Source organism: Apteryx rowi, unplaced genomic scaffold (assembly GCF_003343035.1).
Source record: "Apteryx rowi isolate R43461 unplaced genomic scaffold, aptRow1 scaffold_86, whole genome shotgun sequence".
NCBI lineage: Eukaryota > Metazoa > Chordata > Aves > Apterygiformes > Apterygidae > Apteryx > Apteryx rowi.
In genome coordinates this window covers 67,386-80,250 of record NW_020451160.1, presented here as the reverse complement: position 1 = coordinate 80,250, position 12,865 = coordinate 67,386, and the positions used below count along the sequence as shown (strand labels likewise).

The following is a 12,865-nucleotide window of genomic DNA, read 5'->3' as shown; positions in this document are numbered from 1 at the left end:
GATTAAAGTTTGCTTCTCTGCAGTATTAGGCGTAATCCTCCCGAGCCAGGGGATTGCCACACGGCGCCTTAAAAAGGGCAGGCGGAAAGTGGGGCAGGGAAGGGGGAACGCCCCAAGCTCCCGCTGCCCCCGTCTCCCCGTGGCCACCCCAAGGCAGGGGCTCGCCAGGGTGTCCCAGCATCTCCGAGGCTGCTCGGGAGGGCAGAATCCCCTTTGGACACACTCTTGCTCGTCACCATCTGTTTCATTTTCTTACAAGCACAGTTGTCACCCCAATTAGTCAATTAATCATTTTCCAATCAAGTAATTGACTAATCAGTTAAACAGGGCTCTGGCTAAAGCCTCTAGAGATCTTCCTGGATGCAAGCAAGGAGCTTTTTGGGCAGCTTCACCACAAAGCCAAGCCGAAAGCCTTCCCCATGGCAAACCGCCTAAGGACATCTGGCAGGATGCAGGGAGGGGAAGCAAAAAGGGGCTGCTCTTGGGGAAAGGGGACGAGGAAGAGCTGCCCCAGGCGTGGGGCACGAAGCGCCCGGAGGGATGGGGAGAGCGGGGTAGGGGCTGCCGAGCGAATTAAAACAGCAGCAGTTTTGCTGCCCTGCGCGCCCGCTCGCCCCGTCTCCCTTCCGCTGGGCTCCACCACCAGCGGGGGGAGAAGTGCACCCTCCGGTTGCGTGCAAGGGCCCTGGAGGGTCGCTTCCGCCCGTATTTCCCTTTCATTTTGGGACCTCGGTCCCCCTCCTCTGCATTGCCTGGAGGAAGGAGACCATCTCCAAGCACTTGGGAGCTTTAGCCCCTCGGACCCGGCTGTGATCCTCCCCGCAAGCTGCCGTCTTGCCCGCCACTCACCATCCTCATCCTCCGGCTCTTTCACCACCAGCTTCTCGTTTTCTGAGTCCGGATCTTCCTCCTGGAGGGAGTTACAAACAGAGCGGCCATGAGGATAAGGCGCCGCGCCAAGTTAAGCCGTGCCTGGCCAGGGCCCGAGGTCCCAGCTGGGCAGAGAGGCGGCCAGACTGGAGCTTTCCAGGCGAGGGCTGGTCACTCTTTCCCTGCCTCTTCCAGGGAAGAGGGCAAAAGGATGCTTGCTAGCGAGCAATGTTCGTTCGTCTGCTTTCTTCTGGCAGGTCGGTGGTGGCTTTTTGGCCTGGCTGGGGCCTGAGCTAGCCCCTTCCCTGAGGACTTCTCTGGGGGCCTGTCTCTCCATCGACCCTTAGCATCAGGGAAGGCCTGTGAACTGCAAGTAACCTCCCCATACTAAAGGGGAAATTAAAGTTTTTAAGAAGTACCCTGCTAGTTTAGGGCCGAGCGAGACCAGCCGTACGGGCTCGGAGCAGACTGCCCAGCCCAATGTCTTCACGCGGCTCCCGGGCAGACGCACATGTCGCCAAAGGGACCGTCCACGGAAAATAGGGAGGCAAGGTTCCCAGCAAGGCAAAGTCTTGTCCCACCAGCCCTGGCTCTCCCGCTCCTCCGGGCCGGGCACCCGCCGTGCTGCCTGGTGTCTCCAGGCGCCCCAAGCACCTGCCAGCCCTCGGAGCCTCGGCCCCTTGCCCASGCGCTCGGCAGCATCCGCCGCCCAGCCTGCACCAGGCGCCCCGCGGGCGCGAGCACGTACGYGCTCATGTCACGAAGGGCCGTCCCAGTGCCCGTGCCCACAGGGCTGGGTTTAAAGTCGTTTCCTCCCTCGGGGCCCTTGAGCACCACAAATAGCATCCAGAGCCCAAGAGGCCGATTTCAGGCACGGTGCGGGCGCAGAAGGACCCAGGCGAGGGAAGGTGCCGCCCGGGGCTGCGAGCCGCAGGCAGCTCTGCCGCGTGCGCCGGCCGGATGGGGACGGCCCGTCACAGCGCTAGGGACAGGCAGGTCCCCAGCAAAAGCCACCTTGCGGCCGCGGTCCAAGCTGCTGCTCCGAAGCCCCGGAGGGCTGGACCATCGCAGGAAAATAAAGCCATCAGAAAGCGGTGGAGAAGGGGATGGTTTGGCTTTAAAACAGACTGCTCTGCCTCTGTTTTTCCACAGTTTCCTTGTGAGACACGTCCGGTGCTTTTGGGCCCTCACTGCTGCTCCAGGAATTGCGCGTGCTCCATGTGCTGACATCAGGTTTCCCCTTAGGGAAAAGAGGGCAGAGCTCCTGCCTCCGGCCCCGTCCCCTCCTCTGCACCTCGGCCACGGGCGGTCGGGCAGCGCGGGCTCTCCCACGGCCCGGCTGATCTTCGGAGCAGAGGCGGCAGCAGCAATTAAATGACACCCTTTTATTTTTAAACGCAAAGCAAGTTTGGAAACGTCTGGGGTTGCCTCCTACAAGCTACGACAAGCTTTATCGAGCCCAGATTCCTTCCGCTCGCAGGACGCGCGGAGGAAAGCCACGGAGACGGCAAGCAGGGAGAGCAAAGACCGCCACGGTCTCGGAGATAAGGCAGGCGCTGGCGGCAAGGCCCCCGCGGACGTGCCTCCCTCCTTCCTTCCCTCCCTCCCGCCGAGCCGAGCACCTGGCAAAGCCCCGCGCGGGACGGGGGGAAGGAGCGCGGCGTCGCGGGAGGCGGCAGAAGCCGGGGGGAAGGAGGCCCAAAGGAAACCAAGGCGGGCGGGCGGGCGGGCCGGCTGCTCGGAGGAGCCGGCGCAGCCCGAGCCAGACCCCGTGCAGGGCCGCGCGCGGCGTTTTGGGCGCCCGGCTTCGTGCAAACAGCCGGCACCGCGGCACGCAGCCCGGAGCCCAGAACTAGGTTAGTTTGTCATCAGCGAGGAATGCGCATTATTCACAGCCATTTGGCTGCTTTTTTGCTCGCGGGCTCGCGCGGCCCATGGGGAGACCCAGCCCTCCCGCACAGGAGGGACCTTTGCAGCCCGTTCCCTGCCTGGGCGTTTGGAGCCGAGCGGGTCGGGGCATTTAATGGCGGAAGCAAGTAGAGAACGTGGGTGCTGTCTTTTTCCAGCAGCTTCACCCGCTCGGCATGGGAACCGTCCCAGCTTGGCACCATCCCGCCTCCCAGACACCACCTCGGCGGCACCAAAACCCCACGGGATTTACGGGATCAGCCCCAGCGGGGACCCTGCCCCCAGGGGCCTCGTGCCGGGTCTGCAGGGCAGCCGCGGGGCTGGGGACTCTCCGTGCCGAGACCGGAGGAGCGCCCAGCAGGGAGGACTCCCAAACCCCCGAGGAAGGAGGGCACCTCAGCTCCAACCCGGAGGAAGAAACGTTTGATCGGAGCAGAGAGAGCGCGAGTCACTGCGCCCCGGGCGGTGGGGAGATGCTGATTTATCCCCACTGAAGGCAGCCCGGTAGATCTCCATGCTGCCCGAAAAATAACACGTCTCGCCAGGCTGATGTACAAGCCTYGGGCAACTCGCTGCTCTGCGCCTGGATGGAGAAGACAGCCGTCAGCCGTCTCCGCACCGCCGCCAAGAGCCATCCCCAGGCTGCCGTAACGTCACCAAACTCATTGGACCCCCAACATGACAAGGCATTGCACATCTCAGAGGCAAATCCTCCTACGGGGCCAGCAGCCGCCTCTTGCCCCGACACCCGAGCTGCCCTCCACTCCGCATGCCAAGCCGCAACGCCGCTCTTCGAGCGAGGAACGCCAAACAGAGACCTGAAACGCTCGTGACTCAAGCTAGGCTGTGGGCATCCGCGTAGCGCAGAGCTGCTCCCCTCCGTGCACACATGCCRGGGCCGGGACGCTCGTGAGGAGCCGGCGGAGGCGAAGGAAGGCGTCTCGCCCGCCACCAGGCTCGGCCGCCTGGGTTTGCCGGCAGGGCCRGAGGCAGCTCCCCGGGACGCTGATGCAGCAGATCTAGGCTGGCAGCAGGAGGCAGGGGCAGAGGCGAGGAAAGGCACGGAGACACTCGGTCCCTTAACATGTGCTCTGCTAGCTGCCTTCTCCATCGYRGCCACCCKCTGCAGGATCGCATCTCCTTGAAACCCCCTCTCCCCCCTGCTCCGGCCCCGGCGCCGYGCTAGCCTGTTTTCTCRGCCYCACGTCAGCTTTGAAAGCAGCATCRCCTCGACGCCCGTGCAAAGCTCTCCTTCCGCCGCCCTCTCCCCRGCCCGAACGCTTCTCTCGGCTGAACCTTTCCCCGGGCCGTGCCAGGCCGGTGTCCGCGGAGGAGGATCCRCGTGGGCAGGGGCCGGGTACATCGCGTCCAGCTGGCCTCGGCGCAAAATAGCAAAGCAGGGGTGGGAGCAGCCTGCCGGCAGGCTTGCAAAACAGTCAGCAGGGACAAAAACCACGCACACACACACGTACGCACAGCCCGGCTGTGCCCTCCACCCCTTCCAGCCAGCGCAGAGCYGTCCCAGCCTCCCCGGGAGGAGCATCGCGACACCCCCAGGGACCTCGCCCCAAATTTCAGGGCCGGCTCCTGAGTCGCGCCTTAGCGGGTGGGCGCCGCTGTGCCGGTTCCCCTCTTAGCCGCGGGGCTGCCGTGGCCGAGAGCGCTGCCCCCAGCCCGGGGCTGCCAGACCACGGCCGAGGCCTGGCGATGCTCTGGAGGGCAGGGCAGGCGCCCGCCGGCTGCAGCTCATAAGCGGAAGGGGAAGGTGTCGGGGCAACGCTAGGGGACTCAACGGCCGAAGAGGGTCACAAGTTACAGGCTTGGATGCGTCCGGCAGCGCCCCAGCCGTCCGCCCACGCCAGGCGCTATAGCAAGTTTCTACTTGAAGCGCAGCCCGGAGGCGATGCAGGGAGACCGTTCCAAGTGACCTGGGGAACGTGGACCGGGTCCAGATRGCAGCACGACCCGCCGGAGAAGCGAGAACCCAAGCGTCGCCACCGCCGGCCCGTTAGCCCGCGTTTCGCTGCCGTTCTGCCTGAGCGAGCGCCTCCGGAGAAGGAAGCCTCCCGGCAGAGAGAGAGGGCAGCAAAAAGCGCTGCGGGCCGGAGGGAGGCAGCCACATAATTATCCGGGAGCATCTGGAGGAGACTTGACACRGGCCGCCCGGGCCAGCTGTCGCAGCAAACAAAGCTCGCATTGCCGYGGCCTTCGGGAAGGGGACGCGGAAAGACAGCAGCTGCCTGGCCCCAAGGACGCGCGGGGCTGGGAACGCACCCAGCGCGTCCCTCCGCGCTCCCAGCCCGCGCCTGCTTGCAAACCCGCCGGACCCGGCTCTCTTCGCAGCAGATCCCRTGCCAGGGACGCTCACGTCTGAATAACGCCTGCTCTCCGAGGGCTTCAGAAAGCCCAGCGCGGCCGGTTACGTGCCRCAGAGGGGGAACTGATAACCAGGTTAGACAACTCACTCCAGACCGGAGCCAGCTAGGAACGAGCTCAGGAGAACGRAGTTCCCAGGGTGGCCATGAGAAGTGCAGTCAGCTAACACCTGCCTTGGAGTCACAGCCCTCTTTCCAAAAACAGCACCACCACTGCAGGCTCCAAATCCAACAACCTTTAATACTAACGCGACAATACATTTGTCTTATCCTTTGACAGCTCTTGGCTTTCGAGCTTAAGCATTTGTTAGATCATCAGAAATGTGGTTTTGCCCTTTCATTGCAATGGCCAACAACCGAGATGCCTATGTACTCATCTGACTGCAGCAGCTGAGGCTTAAGACAAGCAGGAGGGAGGATGAGACCCCCTGGGAAATTCCAGGCACGGGCAGCGGTGGCCACAGAGGGCCTCATTCGGTGCTGATGCCCCAAGTCACCCAGAAGAGGGGTGGCTCAGACACATAAGCTCAGACTTGGCCCTCCAAAACCCCCAACTCTTGGTTTTGTTGCCTCCACTATGGGCAACAAAGTCCTGGGACTTCGTTGCCAGCCCTAGAGGAAAGGGGCTCCGACACCCCGGCGAAGGCTCGCAGCCCTGCAGTGGGATGGCCACGTCCCCCCTTTTGCACCTCCACCAGGTTAGGAAGCCCAYGGTGGCATAACAGTGAAGGAAGGTCCCCGAGGGAGCAGACACCCGTAAGACAYTTCTGCGTGTTCAAAGCCATATTGGCCCACTCGAAGCCCTACCCCAGGGCGAGGGAAGGGTTCCCAGGCAGGAAAGCCAAACTTAGCTCCCTGCTGTAAGGGACATAGGGCTCGGACTCGCCGTCGCAGCCTCATCTGGTTTTCATCTTGTTTCTGGCCGTCCAGAGCCATTTCCTCTCCGCTTCCTCCATCCCCGGGGCAAACCCCTCGGAGCGATGGGTTTCCCTTCTCAGAAGGGATATGAGGAGGCTGTCCCTCTCCTTTTCCTCGGTCAAAGGGACTGCCCTGGCGTCTGCAGACAGGATGGGGAAAAAAAACGACAGCCCCACTCCAACGCTGGGAAAAGCGAAGATCCCAGGCTGCAAAGGAGGGGGGGGAGAAAATTGTCTTGGAATAAACTCCTGGGCCCAGCACGTTGCCATTTATGGCTGCACTTTCTGATCCAAGCCTGATGCAAGACTTTGCAAGAGAGAGAGAGAATACGAAGAAGGCAGACAGACAGAGAGCGAGCCAGAAAAAGAAAAGACAGGAGGAAAAGGGGAAGGAAGAATCTTTTTTTTTTTTTTTTAAAAAAAGTTGGGCAGAGTTTAGCAAAGCGAGGCAGCTGCTATGCTGGCAGTTCCCTTTCACCCCGACCTCACCGTTGGGGCTCTCCATCCTCCCTGCGGCAAAAGCAGCAGCTGCTACAAAACAAGAGCTGCTTTTCTGCCCCGGGAGATCGTCCTCCCAGCCCCAGGGAGCGGGGTGGCTGCCGAAGGACGTGCCTTTGCGTGGTGGAGGCGTTTTTCAGGCCTCCCCGAAGCTCCAGGGACCATCTGCTCCTGCCAGTCCACCCCAAAGACCGCTGAAGAGCGGCAGGGATGAGCTGCAGTGCGGCCACGGCCCCACTGAAGCCGTGGGGCAACGCAGCCCCCAGCGAGGGTTCGGGCAGCGCTAGGTCCGATTGCAGAAACCCAGGCACGTCCTCAGCAGGGTGAGCAGTCCCAGCTTTGGGCCAAGCCCCTCTCGGCCCCCGCAGGCAGCGTCACGTCCTAGCCCAGAGCAGCACCCCAATATTGCGCGCAACCAGCTTGTCCGGCGCTTCCCCGTCTGCTAGTGCCTCTTGCAAGCCAACACCACGGATGCCAACACCAGGGCATCCCTCGCTGGGGCATCAGGACATCTCAGGCCACCAACCAAGCCTCTGAGACCCAGTGACATCCTAGAGGCCCATGCAACCCAGGCCTGGGTGGCGGCGGTCCCTGCGAAGGGGAACCTCTCGCTGGTGCCTCTGCGGGGAGCGGAGGCTTTGGTTAACCAGCATCCTGGCCCTGATGCACCTCCCAAAGCTGCYGACATTGCCGTGGTCCAACAGCGACTGGCCACCCCGCCACAGGGCACAGAGGTAGGAGCCTGGCCCTCGCGCTTCTCCTCCGGCAGTGGTCTACGTCCGTGAGGGTCAGACACCCAAGGGACTCGCCCCAGCCTGGTCTTGTCTCCAGCAGGACCAAGCAGCAGCTTGACCACCCGGACCCTGGAGCAAAGGCCTCGCGTTGCCACAAGCAGCCGCAAAGCCAAGACGCAGCCGTGCCCCGAGCCCCCCTGCACCGCGTGCCAGCGTTAGCACCACGCTACARCACCGCGGCTCAGACGGAGGGAAGGGCAGGACACGTGCGCGCGCTCCCCGATGAGACCAGGCACGTCCTGCTTTGCTTCGCCGCTGCTTTCCGATTTGCAGCCGCTGCAAGAGGCAGCATGTTCGTGAGCGGCGCAGCCTGCGCTGGGCGAGAGCCGGAGCACATCGGAGCGGTTACAGGGATCAGCAGGAGAGCGTGCCCAGCCTCGTGTCCCGGTGACAGCGACCCGTGACAGACGCTGAGTCTGCAATGATGGCAAGCACATCGCCGCCGTCCCTCCCGAACGCTCTGCGGCGACGGGAGAGCACCTGCTCCAGCCCTGGGGCAGCGCAGGACCAGCCTGCTCGACTCCAACCCCAGCAAAGCTTGCCAGGAGCCAATTAAAGCCAGGCTAATTAGACACCGTCTCGCCTCCGGCACTGGGGAAGGCAGGCAGGAGGTAATTGAGGGCGGAGATGCCGACTTCCTAATTTGAAGGCAGCCGCCGGCTTGCTCCCTTCTGGGAGCTGGGTGACTTGGGTTTAGCTACGCGGTACGGTGAGAGACGCTCGGGGCTCCCGAGAAGGGTGCTGAGGGCAGGCGGCGGGGGGAGCTCAGCCCYGGGGAGGAGGTGTCCGCGCAGGGAAGCTTTGCAGCCGAGGCAGGCGGAAGCCCCGTCGTGCCTTCGCTAGCCGGCGACAGGCAGGATTTCACGATCTTCCCTGGCTGGGCTGAGCTGGACACCCCCAAGCGCAAGGCCACCTCTGGTTGGATCTTCTGCCCAAGTTGTCCCCTTTCTCCCCACTTTTGCCCCCTTGGCCTTGCTCCAGCCGAGGCCTCGCTGGCACTGATGGGCTGGGGTTAATCCCTGGCAAATTGGTCCGTCCCAGCCTCCGGGGGAGGAAGAGAGCACTGATTTATTGCAAGCCTGCCCTGACTCACACACCAATGGCAAGTGCATGCCTCAGCCATGACTCCTGTCCCCTGGGGTCACAGAGTGGCACCAGGGGATCTGTCCTGCTCCAGGATGACACACACAATGCAGCTGCCCTGCCATGCCATGGACAGGGCCCAGCGCTGCCTGCTCGCTCTCCCCATGGCATCCCAGTGGCAGCACTGGGCCACCACCATTGAAAACCCTGCTCTGACCCTGCCATCTTCCATTGCTCCTTCCTCTGCATCCCTTCCCCGCTTTGTTTTGGGCTTGGTACKGAGGATATCTCCATAGGAAGGTCTCCAGAGGCTGCTCTGCCTTTGCTGAGATGTTCTCATGGAGAAGCAGTGCCTGCTGGTCTGGGCACCCGCACGGGTGCTCTGTCCTCTCCTGCCTTCGTTTCCTTCCCTGCCCRTGATAGGAAAGGACCATCTCTCCTACCCACACCACCCTCATGTGAAGATCAGGAGCCTCCGGGCAGGATGGAAGGATTAATTAAGAATTGGAATTTTCTGCCCGTTTCTTGCTGGAACCGGACTTGGCAGCTCCCAGCGGCTCTGCCGTTCCCCCACCCAACAGCTTTTAAYTTCGGGAGCGCTCCGACAGAAGCGCCTCATGCGTTAACAAGCTGGGGATGGTGATGAGGACRGACCATGACGGACTAATTAACTTTTCAGCGAGGGGAGCCAGCAGAGACAAGGGGAATCRCTACCAGCGGTTAATGGAGACGGGACTGCCAGCTCCTTTCCCCTGCTTTGCCACCGACTCGTTTTACGATCCGGGGCAGGACGTTGCAATGGCCCCTTCCTCCCGGAGAGTGGCAGGGAAGCCTTGACCCACACCGATTTTAACAGCCGATTTCACGACGCAGGTTCCCTCTCCCCAAACAGGCTCCTCTTCCAGACCTGCCCCAGCAGCTCTCCCCGGCCCGCAGGTTCCCCCACCCCGATAGGGAGCAGCCGGCGGCGGCAGGAGCCGGCAGAGCCCGGGGATCCGAGCCGCGGGGCTCTCCCCCACTGCCGCTGGCTACCAAAGGAGGCKGGAAAAGTCACATCACTTTTCCCCACGGATGCACGGGAGCGTGGCTACCTGCACTTCCACCCTGGAGGGCACGCGCTGCAGAAAAGCCTTTTGGGGAAAAGCAGAGCTCCAGGGCAGGTCCCCTCCCGTGCTTTGCCTGCGGACCAGGCACAGGCAAGGTGACAGCACCCGCCGGGCAGATTCCCAGCTCGGGGCACGCGGCTCTCCGAAAAGCCAAGCCGTAGCATTCACCAGGCACCGCACAGTCCCACCAAGGCGCTAAGGCCAAGCATCGCGTGGGCCGTAAGGGCGAGAAGGGCTGGGAGCCCACGCGGCGGCACGGAGGCAGGAGGGCAGCGCCCGAGGAAGGCGGAGGGCAGCGCAGACGTTGCCAGCTCGGGGCGCTCAGCCAGCGCGCGTTCGCCGCAGGCGCGGCGCGGGGACAGAGCGGGCCCGTCGCGGGCAGCGGGGCGCGCGGCTCCAGGCCGCCCCGAACGCACCCCCGCTGCTCTCCCAGAGCGGGTTCATCCATCGGCATTTTGGTCGGCTGGTTAATGGCTGCAGCGAAGCGCAACCAGCCTGACGCAGTACGTGCCGGGCAGATGGGGAGGAGGGAAAGGAAAAAATTCAAGGAGAAAAGAGAGCTCTCCGAGTGCTGGACACAACCCTCTCTGCTTTCTGACGTACCAAGTCAACCAAGAAGCCCTGAGCCTGCACAGCATCCCACACCGCGCTGGAGCAGCTCAAGGGACGGGACCAGGACCCTCACGTGCCGAGTCCCATCAAGGGACCACAGCTTGCAGCGGAGCCGAGACAAATTTGACGGGACGCATTTCAGCCGAAGCTGCCTGTAAAGGTTGCTATGACCGAGCCCTTGGCCCGAGGCCAGCCCTAGAGTTTGGACGGTGCCACAGCCCGGACTCGGACTGGGGGCACTGGGACCCTCGTACTCCCGTTGCACTCGATGTCGCACGCATCTCCCCTCCTCGGACGCCCGGTTATTTAGCGGTTCTCCAGCTGCGGCGCTGTAGCCACGCTCCCGCCACGAGCGGAGGGGGCAGATCTGCCCTCCACGGGTTCGGTCTTGCCGGGCCTCCTCCCAGCCCGCAAGGCGGGGAGGGCAGCTTAACTGCYGGAGGCCGGCAAGAGACGGCAAAGCCCCGGGCAGCCCCCGCCAAGCCTCCRGATGGGCAGAGGGGACGCGACGGCTCTATCAGACACGGGAGCTGCGCCCCCATCCCACCCCCGAGGGATGTGCCCCCGTCTCTCAGCCACCTCCGGACACCGCGCGATCCGGTCTCCCCCAGACCCCGAGCAGACAGAGAGGCGGTTCTCCATGGGAAGGCAGCTCCCAGGCTCCCGGTGCTGTCTAGCAGGGGGCTAAGAGGGTCAGACAGGGTGGAGGGGAGGCAGTACGGCACCCCCCGCTCCTTCGGCCCTCTCCCTGCCCAGGGGAGCCCAAGGGCGGGGGAGAAAAGGCCAAGCAAACCCGCGGGCTGCCCCGAGCGCAGCCGCAGGCAGGGAGCAGACGGGAGCGCGAGGGTGTGCGAGCGCAGAAGGGCCCCAGATGGTGAAAGGAGCCGAGCACGTTTCCGAAGGAGGGAGGTTCGCAGCCGTGTCTGCTCGGAGACTTGGACTGAGCAGAGGAGAGGAGAAACATATTGAGACGAGAGGAGAAACACATTCCCCAGGAGGCGCGTGCCAGCGAAACAGAGGAGCCCCGGCGCTCTGGGGAGCGCTGGATAAGCTCGTCTGTCTCAACGGGGTGCTGCACTTTTGCAGAAAGCGCTGGGTGCAGCRCGGGCCCCGCGGCCGCCTTGGGCCAGGCGGCCAGATTTTTTCTGAGCTAGCCTAGATAGGATCCTGCCAGCTCAGAGCCGGCCCCGGGGCTCTCCAGGTCGACAAAGACCGCTGTAGTCAGAGGCACCAATAAATCACGCTGCAAAGGGACAGATGCGGCCAGTACTTCCAGGACGCTGCAACGAGAGAGGGGGGCTGCTCTCAGGAACCGGACCCACCAGCGAAGGATCTGCCGGGACAGGAGGAGGGAGCGAACCGAAGCTCAGGTCCCGGAGGAGAAGATGGGAGATGAGGAAGAGCCAAGGTACCAGCACACGAAGGCAGACCCACATCCCCACGCCCCACGCTGGGCTCAGAGCTYGCTCGTACGCGTTACAGAGCATCAGGATACACAGGGGGCAACTCAACCCACCAGGACTCGCCCAAGGATGTCCGGCAAGTCCGCGGTGATGCTTTCCAAGACAGAGGCTGCCTGTCTGCCTGCGCGCTGCCCATCGGCCTGGATACAGGCGCCGAGGATTACAAATGCAGCTAATAATAGCCGACAGGCTGCCTGGGCCCCAGGCCTGCRCTCCTGAGCTGAAACACGCTGCCTAGAGCCCGCACATTAAGGACGCGTCTCTCCCGAATTTCCGAGCCTCCCTCCTGTTACTCACTTCCCCCTACTGGTACAAGGGGCCGCCCTGGGAGAAAGCCACAAATGCAGCGAGTTCGCACTTCTCAGGTCGTTACTGAGCCCAGGGCGCAAGGCGTCAGCCGGATCCAGAGTCCCGTCTGAGCAGAGMGGGCTCTTTCCCCGGACTCTGGGTCAGCCTTTTATTTTTAAACAAGATCCGGTGTTGGAGGGGGATTTTCCAGGCGTTTATAGGCAGGCATCACTGCCCCCACTAACCCTCCCCAGTTCAGCCAGGGGTCAGACCGTGGGACGAGCATCGTGCCGGGGTTGCAGGCGAGGGTGAACCTCGGCCCTTCTGCCCCAGGGCGGCAAGGGGACCACGGCTGAGCCGGTGCAAGGAAACCCCACGCTAGCGAGGGGACAGTTTGCCACAACCTACAGAAAAAGAGCGCAGACAGACGGAGGAAAAATAATCCCCCTCCCTCCACACACACCCCCACACACCCCTGGATTAGCGTTTGGGAGAAGGAGAAAACTCCCAAGCTGGATTTTCCAAMACGAGAGATTCACGCATATACTATCTTCCCTTAAATCCTCGCCGTCTTATTTTTAAGATTACAGGGAGCGGGGAGGGGGAAGAGGGATCGAGCGAAACGCCCCCCCCCCCCCGCGGGCGAAACCCGGCTCTTGCCGAGACCGCTCGCGTTTTAGCGGAAAGCCCGGGCTGCGGCGCCCCTGCGGAGCCCAYGGCGCGGTGCCGTTCGCGGGCACCGGCCCTTCTCCGCGCCCCTGCGGCGAGGGGGCGGCCGGGACGAGCGGGGATCCCGGCGGCTGCCGGGGCCGGGAAGGGGCACGGCCGCTGCAAGGGGGGGGGGAACGGGACGGGACGGGACGGGACGCGGCTCCCCCCGGGGAGGGGAGCGGGCAGCGCCGGCCTCACCTTGCCGTCCGCGTCCTCCTGGCGCCCGGCGTCGCGGGGCTC

At 63.5% G+C, this 12,865-nt stretch overlaps 1 protein-coding gene across 1 annotated transcript in view; it reads right to left on the bottom strand.

The window, feature by feature from the left end:
* JMJD6 (jumonji domain containing 6, arginine demethylase and lysine hydroxylase) overlaps positions 1-12,865 on the bottom strand; it is a 52,156-nt gene that overhangs the window by 20,133 nt on the left and 19,158 nt on the right. The window lies entirely within an intron of this gene.